Raw genomic sequence first — 23656 nt, 5'->3', positions numbered from 1 at the left:
TCAGTCCCAGCTGCAGTAGAGGTATTTTTAGACTCTACAAATTAATAAGTTCATATAGTTATGACATGGGTGGCTATCACTTGTTACGGGATGAACCAATAAATCTGGTCTATTCAGGATGGTGACACATGGTTCTAATACCATGTCGAGTATCACAGGGAACCATGGTTGAGTAGGCCAATCGGGTACTACCAAAATACCAGACTCAGAGTCTTGCTGTATTTCCCTTAATACCCAAATATTTCTCTGGATACACCATTGCCAAATTGTATTGGCCAGATTGTCACATGATGTCGATTTGTTTCCACCCATGTGGTCGATATATGCTACCATGGTGGTATTGTCTATCTGTAATCTAACATGCTGGTGATAGAACCCAGAACAATATGACTTTAGGCCATGGAATGCACCCAACATTTCCAGGTAGTTTATGCCCAGTGTTTGTAATAATGATGCCTCCTGTGCATTCCATCTACCTCCACAGCTGGAGATGGAATTGGTAGCACCCCAACCAAGTGCACTGGCATCAGTTTGTAGCACCATAGAAGGGTTGCTGATAATGATTGGATTGGAACAATGCCGAATGTTATCTTTCCACCATTTTAGTTCCATTATAGCTTCGATTGGTGTCTTCATTGGTCTGTCAAAATGACCAGCATTGATTTTGAATGCTCGTATTTTTGCCCTCTGTAAATTTTGGTAATGTAAAGGTCCGAATTGTGTGGCTGGAAAAGCAGCCACCATTTTTCCAATTACACTTGCTACCAATCTGATGGACGGTTTACTGATGTCAATTAGGTTATTGCAAGCCTCTATTAAGACTTTAGCCTTTCCCTTTGGCAAAGTCACCGACATGTGAACTGAGTCAATGGTGAACCCCAAATAATCCATTGTGGTGGAAGGCGTTAATTTAGATTTAACGGGATGGATAATAAACCCCAGTTTTTCAAATAATTGTTTTGTGGCTGTTACAGTTTGTTTGGCCAATTCCAAAGTTTTGCCCACAATAAGTATGTCATCTAGATATGCCATGACCATGTGATTTCGTTTCCGCAGAAACGCTAGGGCTGGTTTCAAAATTTTTGTGAACAGCCTGGGGGCTGATGTTAACCCATTTGGCAGCGGTCTATACTGCCAGTGCTGTCCCACCCAGTTGAATTTGAAGTAACATCTGTGGTCACCTCATATAGGCACTGAATAGTAAGCATCTTTTAAATCTGATTTTTCTTTACCTGAAAGTACGAGGGTTATATTTGTGTATAAATTCTATGATGTATCCCTGGATACTGCTTAAAATATGTCGGTAGTTAAAATACTCCATGCATCCAGAAAGAAGTGTAATCTCCCCCCAACCTCCATACTCCCTGCAATTTGTAGGGAACCAGACCCACCTACCTCCATGGTTACCAGTGGCAGGTTTACTTTTTTTTTGTAAATCCTTCATGGAGGTTGAGGCGCCGGTGTCTGGGTTTGTGGTTGGGTTGGTGTTGGGGGTTTGCATATCTTCCAAAAAGGCCGGTCTGGGGCATGGCCTAAAAAAGACCGATGTTCGGTGTACCTGGCCTTTGAGCTTTCACCAGTTTGTCTTGTTCTACTGGTGGGTGCATAAGGGTGCTGTTTATGGCCGTAGTAGGTTCTTGATGATGTTGCTTTTATGAGCCCCAGGGTTTTTGCCTCCTCATCAAGCTCCTTGACTTGCTTGGATAGGTTACCTCCAAATAGTAAAATTGGGGGTTTTGTGTTTCCAGGTTTGCACAGACATTCGAATTTCGGGTTTAAAGCAGGTCGGATGGCACTCTTCCTGATGCTGTTTATTTCATATTGTGTATTGCAAAGCAGTGCCGGTGCATCCTGTTGATCCTGCGACATCTCCTTTTCATCTACTGTGCGGGCGAAAGCTGTTATTCCCGCTGTTAGGAGCTTTAGTACTTTTTGAAGTTTGACATCCATGCCTCTAACTCCTGCTCCGACATGTTTCCATATGCAATTATTTACGATGGGAACATTCAGGGATATACAGTTTCCTGGTGCCAAGTGTCTTGCCGTGGTGTCCATCACAGCCTGTTCCTGTAGCTGCTTAAATGACATATAATCAATACTGGCAGCTAGTTTTTGTTCCTTCCTGCACCCCTTGCACACTTGATTTCTGTTCTGCAAACCCCTCTTCAGGATCAGCCCAGAATTGACCCCCAGTACTCCCCTCTGACGAGGGAGATGCACTGTGCAGCACCACAAGAGGTGCTGCTGTGGGTGTGATAAATTGCCCACAGTGACTGGACTCCATCTCCCGGAGCCTGTCACGTTGGAGCATCTGCTCCACCAGCCGCTCCATCCGGCTCCAGCGCTCACGGTCGCTGGCCACTCGCAGCTGCTCGAAGTCGGACTCATCCGAGTCAACGACTTTGTTGGTTTTTTGTTTTGCCTTACCGCCCGGCCGCGGTGTAGATCTGGCCGGTGCGGGGGCGAAGTCGGGCACAGCTGTTCCCATTACGGGTGATTCATGTGCCGCTGGCCGCTGCTGGCTGCCCGCAACTCCGCGGTCCTCCCTCGCCAGCTTTGTCGCAGCCCTCGTTGTTTTCTTGGACTTGTCCATTGACTCCCCACCTGTAAAACAGTATGGGAACAACAAAAAAGACCGCAGAGTATCTCTTACCTGCAGGTTCCGGCTTTTAAACTTGCCGCTGCGGGGGAACGTCGTTCCACCCCGCCTGACTGTTTCGCAATGCGTGTAGCGATATGACACGCATGCGTCCTGGCGGGGTTCTTCACGTAGTCACTCACGTGACTCTGAAGTAAAATCACACTCATATTGCCGCAACAGTAACAACTTGCAGCATCACACATACTGAAACATTGAGAACCAGAGCACATGTTTGTTATCTCACTCCCACACACCCGTTGCCACCCACACAATCACCTACACACACATTTCATGTACAGTATGACAAATGAGATCAGAGCCAAGGCCAGTTTCCCCTGAGAGGCAGCTCTGCTTGTCAGCCCAAGACTGATGGGACACAGAGAGCCAAAGTTCAACTGTCGGCTCCGGAAGCATATGGACAACTGACCAGGTTTAGAATGATTTCCATAGTACAATATTGCTGTGGGCTATGTTATTTCAAAAATAAATTTTATTCATAAAAAACATGCAGAAAATACAACAGAATCAGTGTATTTCTTTCTTCATGTTCACTCAAAGGGGGAACCTGGAGTGGAGGCGTCTATAATATTAATGTAAAGAGGTGCCTTTTCTTTAATGCAGCATCAATGGGCCAAAGGGCCTGTTTCTATGCTTATATGACTGTGACTGGCACTTCCAAAACTAATTTTATACCTATCCAGAACTGTATATCCTGCCTCCTGATGTTGTCCTTGATTTTCTTCCCTGAGTGTTTTTGCTCCTTCTCTTGATAATGAATAAAATTGTCAATAATTCTATATCTCAGAGTAACCTGGCCACTCCTTATGTAGTAAAGATTGCCTGTTGACCTGCTGGACAGTGGTGGGAAATGGCTCAATACTTCCCTTATATCATTGTGGAAGAAAAATTAATATCCTTCCTTAATTAATTTTGATTGGAATTGAACTTGGTAATGAAAAGGTGTATTGGAGGTGGCAATTGGAAATCTCTCATGACCAGGTGTAGAAGAAATCCGTGGGAAACGACAAAGGAGATGAGATGTTTTTACCTCCTGTCTGGGAATGTGTAGAAGGGTGGATGGTAAATGTAAACATGAAATAGTACAACTGATAAGGTAGCTAGTTTACATTTCTGTAAAGAGTTACAGTGGATCACTTGCGCCCCCTACCGCTAGTAGCTTAGATACGTTGCATAAATGGGAGGGCTTATGTTTGGCTTGGAATAGTGTCAAGAAGCCTTTGTATTGTGTTTGAATTGTATTAATATCTGTTGTTGATAAAGGTTAACATAAGCGAAAAGTATTTAAGAAGGAACTGCAGATGCTGGAAAATCGGGCCGAAATGTTGCCTATTTCCTTCGCTCCATAGATGCTGCTGCACCCGCTGAGTTTCTCCAGCACTTTTGTCTACCTAAGCGAAAAGAATGTTATGACTAATTAAATAATTGGTACCCATGTAGTTGATAGAATATTTTCGTAGAATAGTATCTAACGTAAGTAAACAAAAGTTGTTTACTGCACAGTATAACTGTCGGCTAATTCTACAGTGAAGTCAGAGAACTGGTGGCAGTTCTCTTAATGATATCATGCAATAAAATCTTGAAGAAAATAATTTTCCATTAATTTCCCTCTTAATTAATTTCTTCCCCACCCACATAACTCAGGCTTTAACTCAGGGGTTTGTCCACTCTGGTGGTGGTTGTTCAGAGATTTCCTAGGACAACTCCCAGGAATTACGATTAACTTGTGTAAAAGCTGGAGTAGTTCAGCGGAACAGCAGCATCTCTGGAGAGAAGGAATGGGTGACGTTTCGGGTCGAGACCCTTCTTCAGACTGGTTAGCGCAACAAGTGATATAGATATTGATGTGGAGAGATAAAGAACAATGAATGAAAGATATGCAAAAAAGTAACAATGATAAAGGAAACAGGCCATTGATAGATGTCTGTAGGGCGAAGATGAGAAGCTAGTGCGACTTGGATGGGGGAGGGATAGAGAGAGAGGGAATGTCGGGGCTACCATTGGGTTGTAAACTGCCCAAGCAAAATATGAGATGCTGTTCCTCCAATTTGCATTTAGCCTCACTCTGACCAACATTGTGGACACTGCAGTGAATAGGACTTGGGCCTGTCATTCTCAAAATTCTTCCCTCGGTTGCCTTGGTGACGAACAAAATGTTTCCTGATTAAAATTTGCTTTAATGAAACCATTTGACTGGAGCCAGGAGCCTCTCCACCAGCCAGTCACCCCAGCCGATTTATTGTGTTCTACGCCTTCCTCCTTCACAGCACGTACCTCACTTGCCCTGATCTTGCGACATTTGACTCTTCCTCCATGCGAACAGGCTGTGGTAACATGACACAGATTCTCCATTTGACCACCACTAAGCGGTTCACTTTCTCTTGCATCTTAAAATATATTTGTGGTTTATTGGGACAGGAAGATGTTGCACATATTGTGTTGCCCAGTTCCCCATACAGATCCACCCACTAAGCCTCTGATCAAAGGATTTAACCCATTTAAACACTTCAGTGTTAAGTATAATTTTCCTGTGCTATAAACTTCAAAAAGACGCATCAGGAGGGCACCTGATTTGGCCAACATTTGGTTAACATTAGACATAGAATTTCCTCTGGTTTAGTGAACAAAATTACACCATGCATTTTGAAGCAAACAATAAATGCCTTAAAATACTTTCAACATAAGTGAAGATAGACACAAAAAGCTGGAGTTACTCAGCGGGCCAGATAGCATCTCTGGAGAAAAGGAATAGGTGACGTTATGGGTTGAGACCCTTCTTCCAGACCCCAAATCTGAGGAAGGACATTATTGCCATAGAGGGAGTGCAGAGAAGGTTCACCAGACTGATTCCTGGGATGTCAGGACTGTCTTATGAAGAAAAGACTGGATAGACTTGGTTTATACTCTCTAGAATTTAGGAGATTGAGAGGGGATCTTATAGAAACTTACAAAATTCTTAAGGTGCTGGACAGGCTAGATGCAGGAAGATTGTTCCCGATGTTGGGGAAGTCCAGGACAAGGGGGCACAGCTTAAGGATAAGGGGGAAATCCTTTAAAACCGAGATGAGAAGAACTTTTTTCACACAGAGAGTGGTGAATCTCTGGAACTCTCTGCCACACAGGGTAGTTGAGGCCAGTTCATTGGCTATATTTAAGAGGGAGTTAGATGTGGCCCTTGTGGCTAAGGGGATCAGGGGGTATGGAGAGAAGGCAGGTACGGGATACTGAGTTGGATGATCAGCCATGATCATATTGAATGGCGGTGCAGGCTCGAAGGGCCGAATGGCCTACTCCTGCACCTAATTTCTATGTTTCTATGTTTCTATGTTTTTTTCAGACTGAGAGTCAGGGGAAAGGGAAACAGGAAGATACCAGCATCTGCAGTTCCCTCCTTGAACATGAGTGAGCTGCATGTGAAACAACAGCACAAGACATCACTAACCAAACCTTCGATATGAACAAGCACCATCCCAATTAGACATCTCCCTAGATCAAGCTCACCCACAGATGTCTTCCAAAATTCCAGAAAGTTTCTGAAGAAACACGATTGCCTTGATTCTAGACTTTCAATAGCATCATTTGCATTAAGCTTCACTTTCAAAATTATCGGCAGAAATTTGTGCTGGACTTCCTATTTTGTTCTTTTAAGACATAGTAAAAATTGGAATGAAAATTAACCCAGTTAGAGGTACTGAAATACATTATGTCTTATATGTTGAAATATACAAAACTGCAAGAATTTGCAGAGTTATAGCCATAGCCCAGTTCCTCATACAGACAAGATTTCCCACCATTGACTCCATCTACACCACGCTGCCTTGGAAAAGCGGTCAACATAATGGAAAACCTGTCCCATTCCTGCATCTACCTGCTCCTATCCAGCAGAAGGTACTGAAGCCTAGAAACGGGCACTACCAGACTCAGGAACAGCTTCTTCCCCACCATTATCAGGCTTCTGAATGGTTCGTCCATGGAGCTAAGGTACTGTCTGATTCAGTTCTACCCCATTGAGGACATTGGACTTTGTCTATGGAACTGATGCACTACAGTGCTGAAAACCCCAAACACTGTATCTTCTTCACCTTTGCTCTGTCTATTGCACATGCATTTTATTTTATTGTATCCATGTATGGTATATCTGATCTCAGCTAGAATGCAAAACAATGCTTTTCACTGAACCTTGGTACAAGACAATAATAAACCTACATCTCAGAGGCAAAACTCTACACCAGTTTGCTAATGACATTTCAGAAGTGTTAATACCTTTCCAGAGGAACATTTGTGTTACTGATTTAGCCAGTCCGACAATGAGAGGGCCAATTTCACTGTCAGATTATGGCCTGGTTCTTGTAGAATGAAGTGGCAGTGATGTGTGGATGAATGCATTTGCTGAACTGCAGTTGACAGGAGCTGAAATTTCAGCCGTTGTAGATCATTCACTGTGTTCATAGTCTATGTTGAACTATTGCAGACACCGTACCTGGAGGAAGTTGTCCTGCGCATGGGGGTTACTCAGCGAGGTGGGGGTGGTAACATGGGTTTTGGGGTCTGCGGCCATACCTGTTACATTGCATCCTCGATATTCATTAAACCAGGTTTGAAACCAAATAACGACATTATTTATGCAACCACAAACATGGTGTCAGAAGTTTTATTCTGGAACTTTCACAGACGGTATTTTTCTTCGACCGGGATTAGTTTTTTTCAAGCCAGGACAACTAACTAAGCCTGCTAGGCCGCGCAGCTGGCAGATAAACATGGCTGAAGGATTCCGAAGACCGGACCCACTCGTCTTTGACGGTAACGTCGGCGAAAACTGGCGTATTTTTTAACAAGAATATGATATTTTCATCGCGGCGGCACACTATGACAAGCCAGCCTGCACTCAAGTGTACATTCTCCTCAATCTAGTGGAACCAGAGGCCATTGAACGTGAAGTGAGGGAGCATGGCGAGGGAGGAGAATCCAAAGAGGATCCTCAATGCCTCAAGAAGAAATTTCAGTAGCTATGCAACCCTCAAACCAATGTTACTTTGGAAAGACTCAAGTTCAGCACACGGAATCAAAAGGCTGGTGAGACAATTGAAGCATATGTCAGTGATTTTTAACCTCGGACGATTATGCATTATTATTATTATATATTATTATTATTATTATTATTAGTATTATTATTATTATTATTATTAATCCTCTGCCTCAGATGGCCATGGAGGCCAATTAACCATATAACCATATAACAATTACAGCACGGAAACAGGCCATCTCGGCCCTACAAATTTGATTAACGATTTGATAAACAATTTGATCTCTTCACCTCTGCCTATCCTTAGCCCCACGTCCCCGTCCCTTTTCATCTGTGCATGAATTGCCTCGTATTGTTTTTTGAATTGAATTCTGTCTTTAATTTGTGTACTAGTCATGTCTCTACTATTTATTTCATTCCCCTTACATGTTTTTCTTCTACCTGCTAAATTTTTGTAAGGTGTCCTTGAGACTCTTGAAAGGCGCCCATAAATAAAATGTATTATTATTATTATTATTATTATTATTATTATTATTATTATTATTATTATTATTATTATTTATTATTAAGAATAAGGGGTAGGCCATTTTGAATGGAAATGAGGAAAAACATTTTCACCCAGAGAGTTGTGAATCTGTGGAATTCTCTGCCTCAGAAGGCCATGGAGGCCAATTCTCTGGATACTTTAAAGATAGCAAAGGAATATGGGGAGGTGGAAGGAATGGGGTACTGATTGTGAATGAGGCCTTTACTCAAGTCCATATACAACTTCCATGATTTACCCTCGTCACAGTAACCTCTTCAAAAAATTCAAGAAGATTAGTCAAACATGACCTTCCAGGCACAAATCCATGTTGACTGTTCCTAATCAGACCCTGTTTATCTAGATGCTTGTGGCGGCTCCTAAGGGTCGTCCCATTATACTGCGGCTCACCGGCCCGGACTGGATGGACGAGTTGCCGTGGGTCATGCTGGGCATCCGGACCGCTCCCAAAGAGGACTTGGCCTCATCATCGGCGGAGCTGGTGTACGGGTCGACAATCACAGTGCCCGGGGATGATCATGTTGAATGGCAGTGCTGGCTCGAAGGGCCGAATAGCCTACTGCACCTATTGTCTATTGTCAGATCAAAGAAAATATAGAATAGATCATTGTTAGCGAGGAGAAGGTGACAAGCAGAGATATAACGTAATCTGAGGATCAGTAAGACTGGTCAGAAGACTGGGATGGGGGAAGGATGGAGAGAGAGGGAAAGCAAGGGTTACTTGAAGTTAGAGAAGTCAATATTCATACCGCTGGGGGTGTAAGCTGCCCAAGCAAAATATATGAGGTGCTGTTCCTCCAATTTGCGCTGACAATGGAGGAGTCCCAGGACAGAGCTGCCAGAGGATGTTGTGGAGGCCGATACTGTTACAACATTTGAAGGACACTTGGCCAACTACTGTACATGGACAGTAAAGATTTGGAGAGATAATTGCTAGGCACAGGCAAATGGCACTAATTTGGCAAGCCAACTTGGTCAGCACGGATGGGTTGGGCCGAATGGCCTGTTTCTAAGTTGTAAATGTAACCATTAATGTTATACTGAGTGCATTCTGTCTTCAATTACTGAATACAGGGAAAACACCACGCACACTAAACAGGTAAATACTATTAATCAAATTTATTGTTAAACAATGAACACATTATTCAATGATCTAATTAATACAACAAATGCAAACAGTTGCCCAGGTAACTCATGTGACATGTGTAATTCTGTAAATACCTGCATAGTTGGATGTTGATGTAATATCTTTTATTCTCTCTGTTCCTTTCAGGAAAAGTACAGCCCAGTTGATTGATGTTGGAGTAGGTTGATGGGCCTAATTTATCTCCTCTCACTTATGACCTTATGACAAAAACCTGGACCCCCTCTTAGTCTGATGAAGGGTCTCGACCCGAAATGACAACTATTCCTTTTCTCCAGGGATGCTGCCCTACCCGCTGAGTTACTCCAGCTTAATGTGTTTATCTTCCCTGCTAATATCTGGGCAGGGCCATGGTTGATACAGGAGGTTAAATCATGCTTCTTCCTACACTACATAATAAAACCATCCTTCAAACAGCTTTGAAATAAAACATGGGATTTTGCAGCTGATGACCTGGAGATATCCAGCAGAGCTTGCTATTTTTCATTGCCAAAATTATTGAATATGGAATTCAGTGCCACAGGCGGTTGTAGAGGCCAAGTCATTTGGTATTTTTAAATTAACGATTCTTGATTAGTAATGCCCCTGTCCCACTTAGGAAACCTGAACGGAAAACTCTGGCGACTTTGCGCCCCACCCAAGGTTTTCGTGCGGTTCCCAGAGGTTGCAGGTGGTTGCCGGAGGTTGCAGGTAGTGGAAGCAGGTAGGGAGACTGACAAGAACCTCCGGGAACCGCACGGAAACCTTGGGTGGGGCGCAAAGTCTCCAGAGGTTTCCGTACAGGTTTCCTAAGTGGGACAGGGGCATAAGGTGTCAAAGGTTGCGGGGGGAAGGTAGGAGAATGGGGTTGAGAAGGGAAAATAGATCAGCCATGTTTGAATAGCAAAGTAGACTCAATGGGCTGAATGGCTCAATTCTACTCCTGTCTTATTGTTTATGGTCGATTTTTGAGCCCCAACTGTTTTTCACTGTGCTCACTTTTCACGTGGTAATAAACTAAACTAAACTAAACAGAGGAGCTTCATTGTAAAAGTGATTTAAAAAAAAAAGGTTTAATTGATTCATCAAAGGACTAGAAAGTTGTGCAATATCCTCTCCCATGTGAAATTAGTCATTGCCCTTGCTATGTTGTACACTGGCAAATTTAGGCTCCAATACTTTTACAAAATTTGCTTGCCAGCCCTTCAGTATATCCCTGGGATACCTTGAAACCTGAACTTTAATTTCCAGATTGCTTTGACACAACTCCAGAAGAAAAAATATATGGCTAATGAAAACTATAACCCAAAATAACATGCATGTTAATAAATGTTGTACCCTTTATCCTGTATCTGGGTACTTGAGGCAGTAGGAGTGTATTCATGTATAGTCTTCTCTTTGACTAGATAGCATGCAAACAAATGCTTTTTGCTGTACCTCGGTACATGTGACAATTATAAACTAAACATTCATTTGAACCTGACACTGGCATATTCGGATGGATGTTCAGGATCATGGACTATCGTGGACGGGCACTCAACCCCAAATTCCACCTTGCCGTAAATCACCGAGGAAGCATTTACAGAATTGCCATTTGGGTGCTCCGAGCCTGTGCCCTTTGTGTCTTGTGCTTGGGCTTTCTGGACAGTAGCGTACACAATGCCATCCTCCCTTTGTGTAATAGTTGCATTTTCAAAACCGCGGGTTGGTCTTTCTGAGTTCTGCAATGGAATCAAAGAGGTGTGTGTTTCAATCCAAGAGGTAGAATTAGTGACAACTGTAGTAAAAAACGTCTGGAGATAAATCAACAGGAAACAGTAAACCCATCAGAAGACCAAGAAGGGTCTCGAGTCGAGACGTCACCCATTCCTTCTCTCCAGAGGTGCTGCCCATCCCGCTGAGTTATTCCAGCATTTTGTGTCTATCTTTGGTTTAAACCAGCATCTGTAGTTCCTTCTTACACAACCCATCAATATCCACATCAGCCTTAGATATAACATCTTTAAGATGCAAAAGGAGGCATCAGTAGAATAATAGAGAGAAGTAGACCAGGTATTAGGTGTCGCAAAAAATTAACTTGGTCAAACATTTGAGAATTTCCTCATGATCTTTGGTACTTATATGTTGACCACTTCTTATATTTCCCAATCCAACAGGCAGTTCCATTGAAGCCATTGATGGGGGAAAGGCAGCATGGGTGGCCAATATTCCAGCAACCATTCAGCACCAGCAACTATGATGAACTTTGATTCCAAAGATTAAGGAGGGAGGTGATGTACCAAGCGAATAAGGAGCAAATGGCATAGAAACCCTCTGTGATTTATTTTGTCGTGACCTATTTTTCACACATTGCACAATTGCCTGGTGATTATGATCTTGTGCTCCTTTCCTGTGTACTAATCGGCTGCCACTAGATTGTGCATACATTCAAGTTCTTTCTTCCTACTTTAAAATGAGGGTCCCCAATCTCCAACCTTGTGGGACTTTCTCTCAGAGGTGAACGCTTCTAGTTCATGGTGCAAGCTTCAATCGTGGCCCATCAAGATCATCTGACTAAGGTCATGGAAGTGACACACTTGTGTTTATGCAACATCTTTCACAATATCAGTCACATCCCAAGCTGCCAACAAGGCAGTTTCAAAATCTAAACACTGTTGAAGTGAAAGAAGTCCCAGTCTAATCTGCTTCTGATTCAAACAGCAAAGTAGTCCTCATCCTCACCCCAACTACCCTGGCATGGAGTTACGCAGTGCAGAAACAAGTCATTAACACCAAACTGACCATCAAGTACTCATTTACACTAATCAATAATCCTCTTTTATTCTTGTCCTTTTACATACCGACCAGACCAGATCAGGATAGGACGCGTCCTTCCCTGAAGGATCAGTCCAATTTTTATGCAACAATATCCCAAACTTTGGTGCTCACTGATACCAACACTAGAACCATGCTGTTCAATTGTAGACACAAGGAACTGTAGACGTTGGAGCCTTGCGTAAAACACAAAGTGCTGCAGTAACTTTTACGTTCTTTTAAAATTAAAGGTCTTTTAAGTTCCTGGGAACCATCATCGCCAAGGACCTTAAGTGGGAGGCTACCATCGACTCCACAGTCAAAAAGGCACAACATAGAAACATAGAAATTATGTGCAGGAGTAGGCCATTCGGCCCTTTGAGCCTGCACCGCCATTCAATATGATCATGGCTGATCATCCAACAGTGTATGTACTACCTACAGCAGCTGAGGAAGCACAATCTGCCACAGGTAATGATGGTCCAATTTTACACGGCCATCGTAGAGTCTGTTCTCACTTTCTCCATCATGGTCTGGTTTGGCTCAGCCACCAAGCACAACACCTGGAGGCTGCAGCGAATCGTCTGATCAGCAGAGAAGGTTATTGGCTGCAACCTTCCCCCCATCAATGAACTGTACACTGCAAGGGCCAGGAAGCGAGCGGGCAAGATCATCTCTGACCCCTCTCACCCTGGCCACAAACTCTTTGAATCACTTCCCTCTGGAAGGCGACTCCGGACTGTCAAAGCTGTCACAGCCAGACATAAAAACAGTTTTTATCCACGAGTAGTTGCTCTACTCAACAGCCAAAATCTGTAGCCTCCCTTTGATCTGGTATTTTGTTGGTTCACATCCTTGATCAATGGTGTTTTTTCATTAATGTTTTATTATTATTAATGTTTAGTGTTTTCTGAGTCATTCGTAACTGTCATTGTACGTCATGTTGTTACTTGTGGGTGGAGCACCAAGGCAAATTCCTTGTATGTGAATACTTGGCCAATAAACTCACTTACTTACTTACTTAACTCAGCAGGAGATCAAGAGAAGATAAATAAAAAATGGGGTGTGAGTGCTATCTAAAATTGAAGAATTCAATTCAGAAAATATGGGAAGGGGAGTTAAAATGGTTCACAGCTGGAAGGTCCTTCTGGCCTTGGTGGAGCGAACGTAACTATTCAGTGAAAAGGTCATCTGATCTACGCTTAGTCTTGCTGATGTAAACAAGGCTACATCAGGAGCAAAGAATGCATTCGAGGAATTGCATCTGACTCGCATGGAAGCACAGCTGGGGTCCCGGGATGGAGGAGGTCTCGGGGCAGGTGTTGTTCTACGCATCAAGTTGCCAATGAAGCGCTCGGACATTCATTCACTGGGTTATTGTCCAGGTCATACTAATTGTACCATCAACCCCAGAAAGACATTTGCCGCCCGGTCCCTCGAGTTGTACTAACCATTTCTGTTCTAGGAAACCATCTTGGAGACACCCAACAAATTCTGACGTGTCCAAATCTTTTGCGCTAAGTAGCCAATTTCAAGCTCTCAAGGAAACGTGTAGCGGAGGGGCCTATTCGAAGTGGACAGAGACTGTGTTGAGGCATAGTGCTTTGCTGCGGGGAAATGCTGAGGCTTTGGCTCAAGAGGCTTCGGCGAGAAAGCTGAGCGGAGGTTACGGTGTGAATATTGACTTCTCTAACTTCAAGTAATGCCCTTGTCCCACTTAGGAAACCTGAACGGTAACCTCTGGAGACTTTGCGCCCCACCCAAGGTTTCCGTGCAGTTCCCAGAGGTTGCAGGTGGTTGCCGGAGGTTGCAGGTAGTGGAAGCAGGTAGGGAGACTGACAAAAACCTCCGGGAACCGCACGGAAACATTGGGTGGGGCGCAAAGTCTCCAGAGGTTACCGTTCAGGTTTCCTAAGTGGGACAGGGGCATAGCCCTTGCTTTCTCTCCTAGTTCTCGGACCAGTCTGTCTGTCCCCCTAATGACATTTTATCTCTGTACGTTCCGTTGTCACCTTCTCCTAACATCATCCCCTTTGATGTCTCGCTTTCACACCTTACACTTTCTTATCTCTGTGGCTCCCTCTCCCCTGACTCTCAGTCTCGACCCAAAATGTCAACTATTCCTTCTATCCAGAGACGCTGCCTGTCCTGCTGAGTTACTCCTGCATGATTTTGTGTCTATCTTTGTGTCCAAGATGGCTGTCGGAAGGGAGAGTGTACGCTGGTGCGGTTTAACTGCCGCTGCTCTCTCTTCACATTGTGTTTTTGATTTTTTTGTCTTTGGATCGAATTCTGTCTTTAATTTGTGTATTGGTGATGTCTTTATTATTTATTTTACTCCGATTATATGTTTTTTACTCTTGTTAAATTATGTAAGGTGTCCTTGAGACTTTTGAAAGCCGCCCATAAATAAAATGTATTATTATTATTACTGAAGGTTTTTCCTTCCATTATTTATTATGTAAAAGAATATGTGTGTTATGATTGTATTTATAGTTTGTTTGGTTGTTTGTCTTTTTGCACAAAAGTCCGCGAGCATTGCCACTTTCATTTCACTGCACATCTCGTATGTGTTGTGACAAATAAACTTGACTTGACTTGACTTGACTTCACGTTTTCACTCAGAAACAGCTAACAATGGCCTGTTTCCTTTATCACCATTACCTTTTTTTGCATATCTTTCATTCATTGTTATTTATCTCTATACACCATCTATATATTTCATTTCCCTAATCCCGAACCAGTCTGAAGAAGAGTCTCGACCTGAAACATCATCCATTCCTTCTCTCCAGAGATGTTGCCTGTCCCATTGAGTTACTTTGAGAATTGAGTTACATTGAGCATTTTGTGTCTACGGTCTAATTTTGTGTCTATCTTTGGTTTAAACCAGCATCTGCAGTTCCTTCCTATACAACTCAGAGCCTGGATCAGTACTCGCGGCTATGATGTTGTGATGACAATTACAGAGCCTTTGTTGCGGGAGAGACAAAACTGGCAGTTCATTGTTCCAGGGTTTCAATGCTTCAGTTGCAATAGAGAGGGAGATAAAAGAAATCGAGGAGTTGCTCTACTGATTAGGGGGGATGTCACAGTGGGACTCAGAGATGATACAGCAGAGGGTTTGTCCACTGAAGCGATATGGGGAGAGCTCAAAAATAAGGAAGGTGCAATCACTTTAATGGGATTATACTCTTGGCCTCCAAAACAGGAACAGATGTGTGGACATATTACCGAAAAATGCAAAAGCAACAGGGTTGTTGTAATGGGTGACTTTAACTTCCCCATTCTTGACACCTTCCTGGAGTCCCAACCTGTTACCTGGGGAGTAAGTACCTAGAGAGGGTATAGACATAGAAACATAGAAAATAGGTGCAGGAGTAGGCCATTCGGCCCTTTGAGCCTGCACTGTCATTCAATATGATCATGGCTGATCATCCAACTCAGTATCCTGTATCTGCCTTCTCTCCATACCCCCTGATCCCTTTAGCCACAAGGGCCACATCTAACTCCCTCTTAAATATAGCCAATGAACTGGCCTCAACTACCTTCTGTGGCAGAGAATTCCACAGATTCACCACTCTCTGTGTGAAAAATGTGTTTCTCATCTCGGTCCTAAAAGACTGTCCCCTTATCCTTAAACTGTGACCCCTTGTTCTGGACTTCCCCAACATCGGGAACAATCTTCCTGCATCAAGCCTGTCCAACCCCTTAAAAATGTTGTAAGTTTCTATAAGATCCCCCCTCAATCTTCTAAATTCTAGCGAGTACAAGCCGAATCTATCCAGTCTTTCTTCATATGAAAGTCCTGCCATCCCAGGAATCAGTCTAGTGAACCTTCTCTGTACTCTCTCTATGGCAAGAATGTCTTTCCTCAGATTAGGAGACCAAAACTGTATGCAATATTCCAGGTGTGGTCTCACCAAGATCCTGTACAACTGCAGTTGAACCTCCCTGCTCCTATACTCAAATCCTTTTGCTATGAATGCTAACATACCATTCGCTTTCTTCACTGCCTGCTGCACCTGCATGCCGACTTTCAATGACTGGTGTACCATGACACCCAAGTCTCGTTGTATCTCCCCTTTTCCTAATCGGCCACCATTCAGATAAAGTCTACTTTCCTGTTTTTGCCACCAAAGTGGATAACCTCACATTATACTGCATCTGCCGTACATTTGCCCACTCACCCAACCTATCCAAGTCACCTTGCAGCCTCCTAGCATCCTCCTCACAGCTACACCGCCCCCCAGCTTCGTGCCATCCACAAACCTGGAGATGTTGCATTCAATTCCCTCATCCAGATCACTAATATATATTGTAAATAGCTGGGGTCCCAGCACTGAGCCTTGTGGTACCCCACTAGTCACTGCCTGCCATTCTGAAAAAGACCCGTTTACTCCTACTCTTTGCTTCCTGTCTGCCAGCCAGTTCTCCATCCACATCAATATTGAATCCCCAATACCGTGTGCTTTAAGTTTGTATACTAATCTCTTATGTGGGACCTTGTCGAAAGCCTTCTGGAAGTCCAGATATAACACATCCACTGGTTCTCCTTATCTCTACTAGTTACATCCTCGAAAAATTCTATGATTCGTCAGCCATGATTTTCCTTTCATAAATCCATGCTGACTTTGTCCAATGATTTCACCACTTTCCAAATGTGCTGCTATCCCATCTTTAATAACTGACTCTAGCATTTTCCCCACTACCAATGTTAGACTAACTGGTCTGTAATTCCCTGTTTTCTCTCTCCCTCCCTTTTTAAAAAAGTGGGGTTACATTAGCTACCCTCCAATCCTCAGGAACTACTTCAGAATCTAAAGAGTTTTGAAAAAAATATCACTAATGCATCCGCTATTTCTGGGGCTACTTCCTTAAGTTGGGGTTACTTCCTTAAGTTTAGCTTTCAATTGATTGATCTACTGAGATTGTCCCCTTTAAACAATCAAACACTAAACAAAAATAAATTTGTTATACCTCCTCTTCCTTTATTCGGCCTCTCTGTGAAGTAGCCGGGTCCTTGCCTGTGAAAGAAAAAGACAGAGCTTGACATGTTGCTCTTGCATCGTGAAAGGAGGCAGTAATGTAACCATTAGCAACGTTTCACATCTCATCAAAATGACATGTCACAGGTGAATGCACAGATATGATGTCAAATAAAGATCCCAAGCAACTTCACAATGTTTATAAGGTTGAGTTTAGTTTGGTATAGAGATACAGCACGGAAACAGGCCCTTCGGCCCACCGAGTCTGCGCCAACTAGCGATTCCTGCACAGTAACACTTTCCTACACACAGGGACAATTTCTAATCTTTACCAAAGGCAATTAACCTACAAACCTCTACATCTGTGGAATGTGGGAGGAAACCGAAGCACCCGGGGAAACTCGCATAAAACACATTGCCAAAGGATTTCAATTTTGTACATGCTAGTGAAAAAGCAGCACTTGTGCCTGTCTTGCACCATTGCATTGCGAGTGCCTGTAATTTCCATGCAGTCACAGGGAGAATGGACAAACTCCGTACAGACAGCACCTGTAGTCAGCATTGAACCCGGGTCTCTTTTGCTGTAAGGCCTTACACTACCACTGTGACACTGTGCCGCATATCTTGGATAAATCTTCATTCTTGGTGGGGAGTTACACTCCAAGTTACCTCAGGCTGGGAATAGGGTTTTGAGAACTGGATTTCCCCAGGAAGAGGCCTTTGCCTTTTGTCTCACCACCACTGAAGTCATCCACACTCATTTTCTTGGTGAGATAAACTCGATGAGCTATAAAACTGTTTGGTGAATTAAACCTGCGCTGTTGATAGGCACATTGTATTAAAATTAACCCCAATGCCATTATTTGCCTCTTTTGCCTCTTTTGCCATATTTCTCACCTCTGGAGCAATTAAATATGAGTCCAAGTCTCCCTCTGTGATACTTAGCCCCAGGAAATAGCAGTCACTCACAATGCAATAGTGCTGTACAGGCACAAGTGCTGCTTTTTCATTAACATCATCTCAGACAAATATTAAACACACGACTGCATTGCTTCAGTTCTCCGTTTGTCATGATGAACATTCATTCCTTAGAGACATGACTAACATTGAAATCCAATTACTCACCACATTTGGCAATGTGTTTATGAGGAAATATCAGCTTATGCAGTTCCTGTTTAATCAGCAGTGAGTTCACGGATTGCAACAAACTTTTGAAGTGAACAGAAGGCATCTAAAGGGCCTGTCCCACGTAGGCAACTGTCACAGTTGTAGCAGGTCACTGAAAATGCGGCGACTGGACTCCCCCTACGACAATGTCTACGACAAGCTACGACAACCTATCACGTAGACTTCTTCTTCTTGCGTATGGCGTGCACAGCCTAAAGTTGTAGGACAACTTGTTCTATTTGTTCTTATTTGATTGTGCACGCCGTGTTGATTGCATTCGTCGAAACAGGGCGGACCACGTGACGGTTGCAATCTCCCACCCCGTCACTTAGTCGACATCAAGCTACCGACAACCGGCGACCCATTAGGACATCCACCTACGACCACACAGGTGACAACCTACGACAACCGAAGTTAACCCACATCCACCCGAGATAAGCTACGACAAACAACGACCCTGTCAGCGACAACTGAAGACAACTGAAGACAATTCAGTCGCTGGTACCTGCCGCCGGTTGACGTTAGTTGACGTAGGTAGTCGCCAATATAATTCGCCAAAGTCAGCACCCGGCAACATCCAATGTCACCTGGCGACAATCTACATCATCCTGGCGACAACCTATGACAGCACCTGTTACAGCAGGAGTAGACAAGCTACGTCAAGCTCACAGTCGCCAAAAGGTTTTGAACATTTCAAAATCCAGCGGCAACCAGAGAAACGTTACGACTCTTTAGGCGACTTGAGGAGACTACTGACGACCATGTGGGTAGTCTCCTCCACGAGACTATTCACCCCGCTACCATGTGGTGACAGCCTAGACGCCTGTAGTCGCCAAAAAAATCGCCTAAGTGGGACAGGGGCTTGTAACTCTGAATAAGTGTAAGTCTTCTCAGGTTGTTGCTGTTCAAAGGATAACGAGGGACTTACTCAGATGTTGTCTCTTCTTATGGATGAAATACAGACAGAGAGCAAGGAGCAAAAGCAGCGCCACGAAGGAAACAGATCCCGCTGTTATATATTTCACATAACCTGGTGGCAGAAAGAAAATATTTCAATGATGGCATTGTAAGAAAATGCAAAAATAAAGACAGGAGGACAACAGGATTCCCTTGAAACTGCTTCCCCATGCATAATATTGTGGCTAATTCATCCTTCATATCTCATCCCCACATCCCTGGATCCCCTCGTGACCAACAGTTGAGGAATCTGGATACATTCAATGGTCGAGAATTTACCAGGAAGATATTATAATGCTTTACAACTGCAGTGCGGAGAAACTTCACCCCATTTCATTCCTAAATGGCCGCGCCCAACTCCGGACATTTTAGTTTAGTTTAGTTTAGTTTAACTGAGAGAAACAGGCCCCTCGGCCCAACGAGTCCGCACCGACCAGCAATCCTCGCACATCAACACTACCCTACACACACTAGGGACAACTTTTACATTTACACCGAGCCAATTAACCTACAAACCTGTACATCTGGAGTGTGGGCGGAAACCGAAGATCTCAGAGAAAACCCATGCAGGTCAGGGGGAGAACGTACAAACTCCGTACAGACAGCACCCTAGGTCAGGATCAGACCCGGGTCTCTAGCACTGTGAGGCAGTAGCTCTACCGCTGCACCACCGTGCCGCCCATGAGATGGGTTTGAGGAATTGACTAGGATTGATCCTTAGTTATTAATTGCTCAGTCAATGGAAGCAATTTACCCTGCTATGGGGTAAGAGTGTCATAGCATTTACCCTGTTGTAGTGTAAGTGTTTCCCACCATGCATCCTGTCACAAGGCAGCAATTTCCCAGCATTTATTCTTTTATCGAGTAACAGTCAATCAAGATTTACCCCATTAGGGTTACAAGTCTTCCATCATTTACCTTGTCGTGGATTAAGTCCCTCTGCAATGATCCTGCCAAAGGGTCAGAACCTCCCAGTAGGAAAAAGCAACAAGCTCCCAACACTTACCCTGCCACCCCTTCCTTGTTCACTCTTTGCTAGCCGCGGATTTGGAAATGGTACTTTATACATCCAAGACAAAGACATTAATTTATATCAAGAAAAGCACTGGTTCCTGTACTAATTCCTATGGAAGGCCGCTGTATAATTTCCTCCAGTCTGTTGAACAATTGTTCACTGAGATTGTTTCCTGCTCCAATACCAATTTTGGAATTGCCTTTCACTGCCTTTCACTGGCCCTCAATTTTGCAGACAAAGTTTATTATGTGACTATTAATTAGCCACCCTTTGAAAATCCATATATAAAACATCCACTTCAGTTAACTTCTCTGTTACCTCATCAAGTAACCCAAATCAGATTACTTCAAGAAAACTTCAACTAACCCTTGCATCCCCTCTCTGTCCGTCCAGCCCCCACCCAAGTCGTTGTACTAGTTTCAAAGTCGCCTTGTTGAGTCTCATTGTCTTTATCTCATTTTCACCTAGTTCACAGCTAACAATGGCCTGTTTCCTTTTTTTACATATCTTTCATTAATTTGTTCGGTACAGGTATCTCTCTTCTTTCCAGTTCCCCTGACTCTCAGTCTGAAGAAAGGTCTCAACCTGAAACGTCACCTAGTCCGTTTCTCTAGAGTTGCTGTCCGACCCGCTGAGTTACTCCAGCTTTTTGTGTCTATCTTTTGTGTCTACCTTGTGTCTAAAGGTAGAATTTGCCTTTGACAAATCCGTACCAATGTTCCTTCATTAAATCACATACGTGAATAAATACAATTGAGCATTTCTGAGTACCCTGGCCCAGAAGATGAGAACAAACCATTAGCTTGACCTGATTCCACTTCCTACGCATCCTTTGATAGATCACAAGCCCAGGCCATGGGTCATAGATAGTAACGACTGTGAACCTCTGTGTAGGAGCAAGAGTACGTCAATATATTCACTGCAGCAAAAAGCCTATCCTTGCAACATATAAATAAATAGTTGGTCTATTTTCCCACACTGCTCTTGACCCCACAACTTACCACACTAGAGATATCTCTCTCTCCATTCTCAGACCCCATCTGAAACCAACCTCCCAATGTGCCCATGTCAATATTGCAGCCTGGCTCTGCAGTAACATGGTGTGGTTCTCAAATAGACCATGGGACAGGTGGTCCTTGTATACTGTTGAATTGAACCCTGGAAGGAAACCTACTTGTTTGGGCCACTGTTGCTGTTGTCATCGTCGTTGTTGCAAGTGTAGTGGGTGGCTCCGTGGTTGTTGTTGGCTTTGGCTTTGTCTTTGATGACCAGTGACCTACAACAGGAAAAGTGTTGCCAAGTCTATTAATTGTTTGCTGACTGCCACCTTTTATGTTCGGCAAAACATGCATAATAAATGTTTTGATAATTGTACTAAAGCTAACTTGGTCCATCCTATATTAATCACTGAGGCCAGTGATGAGGTTTGCGGTCTGAGCTGACAGTGGAGGTCGGGTGTGGAGTGCATGTTGAGGGGATGATATTGATGGGATGGTGCTGAAGGAGAGGAGGCAATGAGTCAATTTGAATGGATGTCTGTGATGGAGTATGAGGGTATAATTATTAAGACCTGGTTCTTCAGGGAGTGTCCCAACAGTGTGTGTTCTTCAGAACACCATTCCAAAAGGAGAAAAAAGATACTGAATAATGTCATGGAATTAATGTCCGATATGCTCAGGTGATTTGCACAGGCAATTGCTCTGTCACATTTCCAGAGTGAAGGTGTTAGACCTGGAAATGTAATTGCATATCACTTGAAGTAACAAAAATAATGTTTTAGATACACGGGGGAAACACAGAAGCATGCATTCTCGCTGGAGTTTAGATGGATGATGAGGGACCTCAATGAAACTTACCGAATAGGCCTGGAGAGAGTGGATGTGGAGTAGATGTTTCCACTAGTGGGAGAGTCTAGGACCAGAGGTCATAGCCTCAGAATTAAAGGACATTTCTTTAGGAAGGAGATGAGGAGGAATTTCTTTAATCAGAGGGTGGGGAATCTGTGGAATTCATTGCCACAGAAGGCTGTGGAGAACGTCAAAGGATACTTATAAGGCAGAGATAGGTAGATAGATAGATTCTTGATTAGTAAGGGTGTCAGGGGTTATGGGGAGAAGGCAGGAGAATTGGGGTTAAGAGGGAATGACAGATCAGCCATGATTGAATGGAGGAGTAGTCCTGATGGGCCAAATGGCCTAATTATTCTAAAATCACTTATGAACATGAACTATGCATCTGAATTTCAAGGCCAGACATTTTTACAAGTAACTAATCAGAATTGCTGCAGCAATTGTATGTAGAGCCTAAAGGTGGACTCATGGTGTCCCTTACCCATGTCCTTTCTTCTTCTTCAATGCAACAGAGTTTCACAATATAACAGAATCTCCCTTTAACCTTCAACACGATGCTGGTGATCTGAAATAGAACCAGAAGAAAAAGCAGATCAAAAATCATTTCGTGGAAACAAAAGGAAAGTTAATCTTTTTGATCAATGATTTTTCATCAGAACTGGGAAAGATTGGAAATAGAATGAGACACATAGCGCTGGAGGAACCCAGTGTGTCAGTCAACATCTGTGGAGGGGAATGAATTGACGATGTTTGGGGTTGGGACCCTTTTTCCCGACTCGAGACATTGTCTGTGTATTTACCTCCACAGTTAACGTCTGATCCACCGAGTCCCTGCAGCAGTTTGTTTTTTTTTGCTCAAGATCCCAGCAGCCTCTCGTGGCTTGAGACTTAGATACAAAGAAAGAGGAAGGAGATGGCTGCGATTGAGTGAAATCCAGCAGAGAGTGAACAGCTCAAGTGGTGGGGGTGGTGGGACCAGCTGAGAGATGGTGGTAAAGATATGTCTATTTCCAGCATTGCTTGTTTCATTTCCGCACTGCTCCTTGCTACCCGTGTTGCATTTTAGCCAATGTCTCATGTGGTCACAGCTTTGAGCTTCGTTTAAAACATTTACTTTTGTGCTGCCTTCTTACTTTTCTTTGGAAAAACCACCAAGAACATCTCTCTTTAAAATGCACACATTTTCATTGGTGGATCAGCAGCGGGGAGATGAGCAACTTCAAATTCCTGGTCATTAACATGTTGGATGCCTTGCACTGGACAATAGACATTAGGCAATAGAGAATAGGTGCAGGAGTAGGCCATTCGGCCCTTCAAGCCAGCACCGCCATTCATTGTGGACATATGAAGAAGGCACGCCAGCACCTTTACTTTCTTAGAGGTTTAAAGATATTTGGGATCTCACCAAAAACACCAAGAAACCTCTAAAGATGCACTGTAGAGAGTCTTCTGACTGGTTGCATCATGGCTTGGTTTGGCAACTCCATCTGATTGGAATGGAGTACAAAGGTGGTGGACTCAGCCCAGCCTATGGACATAG

Source organism: Leucoraja erinacea, chromosome 24, assembly GCF_028641065.1.
Source record: "Leucoraja erinacea ecotype New England chromosome 24, Leri_hhj_1, whole genome shotgun sequence".
NCBI classification, from domain to species: Eukaryota; Metazoa; Chordata; class Chondrichthyes; order Rajiformes; family Rajidae; genus Leucoraja; species Leucoraja erinaceus.
Note: the sequence above shows the minus strand (reverse complement) of the source record.